At 41.5% G+C, this 5,175-nt stretch overlaps 1 long non-coding RNA gene across 2 annotated transcripts; it reads left to right on the forward strand.

Annotated features, from left to right (window-relative positions):
• The first annotated feature begins 308 nt into the window (after nt 1-308).
• On the forward strand, nt 309-4,448 carry LOC135443259 (uncharacterized). Of its 2 annotated transcripts, XR_010438921.1 has the most exons (4): nt 324-379; nt 476-562; nt 2,062-2,187; nt 3,172-4,448. It is a non-coding gene; the product is annotated as an uncharacterized LOC135443259 (long non-coding RNA). The 2 variants fall into 2 exon arrangements; XR_010438920.1 differs by having other exon boundaries at nt 309-562.
• The last annotated feature ends 727 nt before the right edge of the window (nt 4,449-5,175 follow it).

Genomic DNA, 5,175 nt, shown 5'->3' on the forward strand with positions numbered 1-5,175 from the left:
TTTCCAAATGGCAATTTGATCTTGGGGGGTAGAGAGAAGAGGAGCAAGGGTCTTACCTTACGTTTTTAAATGAGGGGAAGAGGGGTGAAGAGAAGAGGGGTGAAGAGCAGAGACCCGCCTACCTCCTCAAGGTCCTCTTCCTCATTGTTCTCCCTTACCCTCCATTCCACCTTTTTATCACCTTTACTTTAATTACTTACAGTTGCAACCCATTAAGGGCAAGGTTATTCCTCTGATTTGGTAATTAGTACACCTGTGGCTTATCAGGAGCCAGCTCACCTATTAAGGTAATTGGAGCCCATCCTGTGTTTTCTAGGTTTGTACTTTTAAACAGTTTTGTAGCCTGTTTCCATCAATGAGGGGCAAACCTTTAGAAAAGGTTTGGGTTTTTTGTTTGTTTCTGAGAGATTTTCTTCAGTATAGACTTTTAGCCACAAAAAAGCAGAGGCATTAAAGTCGTTTTATACTTGCATAGGAAACATAAACTTGGCTAGTGTGCTATGCACTAGATTTGCTTGCTGTGAGACCCTGTGATTTATTGGGGCTGAAGTCAGATAACCAGGTAGGTCTGACATATATTTTCACAAAAAATCCAAGATTGTCTCGGCAAAGATGATATTTTTGGCTCAAAGCTAGTGTTTAGTTGCAAATCCTTGAGGTGCAACAAAATAGTCTGGTACTACATCAATGTATGTTTGTGTCTAAGCATGTGTCAGCAGTGTCCTGACATACTGGGCTTTGTTAACAAAATTGCAGCCAATTGGCAAAGGAAAATGATTACTCACTTTTATCTGAAATTTGTTAGATCACATTTTGGATACTTTTAGTTTTGGTTTCCAGGTCAAGACATTGGTAAACTGGAGTGAGTTGAGTGAAGGCCAGCAGAATGGTCAGGGTTGGCACACCTGCCCTCTGAGCAGAAGCTGTAAGAGACAGGTTGTTAACCCACAGACAAGATGGCTTTGGGAGCACCTTACAGCAGTCTGCCCATATCCACAGGGAACTTAGCAAGAATGTAAATTCCTCTTATGTTGAGGCATGGTAGATGAATGAGAAACAGGAGCCCCAGACTAAAAGAGGAGAGGTTCCAACTGGAACAAATTGTCCTGGAATCACTCTGAGGACAGCAAAGCACTGGGACAGGCTGCCCAGGAAGTTGTGGCATTTTTGCCATGGAGGCTTTAGACAGCTGACCCAATGAAGCCCTGAGCAACCTGGTCTAAATGCTGAATTCACTATTAACTCTGAGCAGGATGTTAGAGCACATGCTCATCTGAGGTCATTTCCAACCTGAGGGATCCCATTGAAGACCATCTTCCAAATTCTGTCATGATTACCGTTGGGTTGCAAGCCACTGAATATATTCTTATTTTCCTAGGGAAGGTCTAAGTGCAGAACAAATGCATGAAAAGTATTATGAATTATAACATGGGAAAAAATGCAACAATTCTGACTGCAAAATGATAACAGTGAATGGAGTTGGTAACAATGTCTTGATTGCTTGGAACATTTAAGACTGTGACTTTTAGAACATATCTAGCTCTTTTGAGAGTTAGTTCACATTTTCTTTAGGAGCCAATTCTGATTAAGATTCAAAGAGGAATGGTCCAAATCCTACAGTTTTGGTCTTCAGTTAATGTAGTCCATATTTTCATTTTAAAGGGCTATATCTTTTTAGCCCTTTATGAATTGTTCTATATTCTCAAATGTTTAATAATAAATTATAGAGGAAACTGTAGGTCAGATTAATTACTCTTTTTGACTCTGTGTGTGTGCACTAACATTACTGAATGGTCTGTTACTGTTAATTAATCCCACAGCATAATTCTTTGCACTGATTAGGTACCATGCGGGTGCCCCAAGTTCAGCTATTCAAAGATGTGGACATCTAAGGCAGATGTTACTGCTACTGCTCCTACATGTTGGCAAATATCTCCAATAAAACAGGCCAGGATTTTCCAACTAAATAAAATAGGCATGAGAGATTTTGCTGGAAAAGTGCCATACACTTGATGAAATTCATCAGACTAAATATTCTTTTTTATCTCCCCTGAAACATAGCAGGAAGCCTTTCTGCTTTAGGGCGTTGGTTGGTACTCAACAAGCCTATTGAAGAGACAAAAGTCACGAGTGCAGGCAATGTGATTACATGGACTCCCTCACTGAAGGACAGACCTCTGCTGGAAGGTAAGGTACTCATAGCTTCCATTTCACCCAGAAGCTAATTGATGTTGATAGATTGTGTACATTTTCCACAAACACTGGAAGCGGGTTTCATCTCAGGTAGCTTTAGACACTTACAACATGTATGGGATATATCAGAGCTGCTCTGTTAGATTCCTTTTGTTGACAGCAGGGAGAAGTAGGTACCAAGGAAAATGATTCATCTGACCTGCCTTAGAAATCTGCTGAAGGACGAGATGACTCGTACTTGAGCAAATTGTATTACCTTCCATTGATAGGAAAAGAAGTTCAGACAAGCAGCCTGACTGCAAGTATATCTGACACAAGGAAACAACACTGATTCATAAATCTGGAACCAACAGAAGTCTTGTAATAAAAGGGAGAAACAGCCTCATTCCTACAGAAGAGCCACAATTTCAGTGTGCCTGCTTCAGACATTATCAAAACAAATCCACATAAAGAAGTATTACAGTGCTATGATCAAAACTACAATTCGTAAAAGTTTGAAAATCAAACCTTTTCACATATTGAAGGTTTTTTACCTTTAATAAAGCCATGGAAGATAAGAATGATAGTTTATTTTTTGTAATCTTTATATATCTGAACGATATTACATTAGCTTTATATATCTGAAACTTTATTTGGCCACCAACCAGTTCTTTCTGAGTACCATCATATACAACTTGCAGCAAGTAGCAAAAAAATAAAAACTTCTTTGGAACTCCCCTTGTTTCTTTCTGGGAAGTAAAGTTCATCTCAATCTGAAATCTATAGGGTACCACTGTAACCAACAAAGAGTTCACAGTCAGCTCACCACAAGTCTTTCTGTTCCTATTTTTCATCATTATAGATAACAATTTCCTAGAGCCTTCTTTGAGGAATTATGTAATTTGGGGAAAATATGCCTAAATCTACCTTCTTTTGTCTTTTTTTTTTCTTTTTCCAAATGAAAAAACAACCCTCCATGTTTTCCTCTGATGACTGCAGAAAGCCCTCAGAGATTACTTGACTGGGAGAAACTGATCAGCCAGAATCAAAACGGAGACAGAAGTCCCAGAGCTGTCCTGGTGGCCTGTAAGGCTGCCAGGAAGTCTCCCAACTCCAGAGCTCAGCATCATGCCTTGCCTAAGCCCTCTGTCCTCCCCCTGTAGTGCTCAGCTGTGCTGCAATTCCAGCTGCCCAGAGTGACTCTCTGAGTCATTGCAGTCTCAGCACCACATAATCCTGACAGGGATGTGAACAGAACAAGTTGAGGCTGCAGGGGGAAATGCACACACGCCAAAAGAAAAGGGAAGCCAAAGTGGTAGGGAAGTGGTAAGTGTGGTCACTGAGCAAAAACATGACACACCCAGAAAGTTGAGCAAGGAAAAAATTGTCCTGTGTCCCTCCACAGTAGCAATGCAGAGCTTTGAGTGTGACAGAGGGAGCACAACATTCACGTGGAGAGGTCATCACCTTCCCGACCATGGAGAAGAGCAACCAGAGAGAACAAACTTTCATTGAAAGGGAGGTGAAAGCTTCTAGCAGGTGATGATGATGATGATGGACATTCAGCAAACTTCAGGCTTATTTAGAAAAACCAAAGGAAGTTTTCAATAATTTATGCTGGATCTTCTTAATAAATAGAAGTGAAGCTTATTTTTGAACATTGTAATCACAGAAAATGATAAAGGGTCCCCTTCTATCCCAAGAATCAAGGAAATGAATAAAGCCTGCCATGCTGCTTGCTCACAATTTAGCACATGGGTACCAAAATAACAAAGCATCTCCGACGGTAATTTTGACCAGAGTGGCTGACCACCATTATGGGCTGTGGTCACACATCATGACCTTCCTGCAGCAGAGCCAAGTGAAGACACTGCCAGCCCTGCCCTGTTCCCAGCTTTTTATCTGCATTGTTTACTGGGGCCACAGACTTGTGGACCTGCTGGCATAACTATTCAGTCAGGTGCTCTCTGCTTCAATAAAAGCAACTCAGATGAGCTGATATGTCATAAATATAAGGCCTTCTCTAGGCTGAGCTGTTGCATCTCACTGGGTCCTGAGGTGATCAATCACCAACATTTCCAGGGATCTTGAACCTTACCAGCACTGCCAGGGATCTCGAACCTCAGCTACCTCTGGCCAAGGATTGTTACTTAATGGAGAAGGGAGACCAACTCTTTGCCCCTCATGCTGCTGAATTCTAACATCTCCATGCTTTTCCCCTGACAACTCTCTCCCTACAAACTCTGCCTTTAAGTCATGCTAAAAATTTTCTGTGATTTTTCTGCTGCCTTGGCCATCAGCTTCTTTAGTGTTTCTGTTGTCTTCAGCCTGCCTCCTTCCATGGCATTTTGTCCCACAGTGTCCACTCTCTGTCCAGCAGAGACCTACTCCTACCGTGTTCAGATCCCTGCAGCTGCTGTGCATTTTGACTCATAGTTCCCAGTGCTTTGGTTGTCTGCTCAGTAAAGAAGCTTATATCTTTTTGGCAGGGTAGCAAAGTGCATAGGTTCTTCAGGAACACAGTAAATGAGCTGGTCCTTGCTCTGCATTGAAACTAGGCACAGAGAATTGCATTAAGATAGAAATTTCAGTAACTATCCAGGCCAGGAGGTATGGTGGGCTGGCTTCCAGAAAGGGACACTGAGAAATGTGCATAGGGAATCCCTGTCTTTAAAGAGCCTTATCTGTTGGAGATTTTTTCAGAAATGGCTTAGAAGGCAGCTGTGAGGAGTAAAATTCTCACAGCCGGTTTCTATAAACAGCAGAGGTTCTCAGGTTGTTTTTAATTACAAGTAAAAGTGACAAACATGAAGGCCTTGAGAACCTTGCATACCAGAGTTCTCAGGCAGCTTTCTCATAACAAGTAGATATTCTATCTTTGGCTGTTTTGGGAAAGCAAAAATAATTTTGAGAACCCAAATCTTGGTATTGGAAACATAAGGAGGAGTTGGTGTGTTATCTCTGACCTATTGTGAGCTCGGGTTTGCAATATGCATGAACTTA

The sequence above is a fragment of the Zonotrichia leucophrys genome, chromosome 2 (assembly GCF_028769735.1).
Source record: "Zonotrichia leucophrys gambelii isolate GWCS_2022_RI chromosome 2, RI_Zleu_2.0, whole genome shotgun sequence".
Classification (NCBI taxonomy): Eukaryota; Metazoa; Chordata; class Aves; order Passeriformes; family Passerellidae; genus Zonotrichia; species Zonotrichia leucophrys.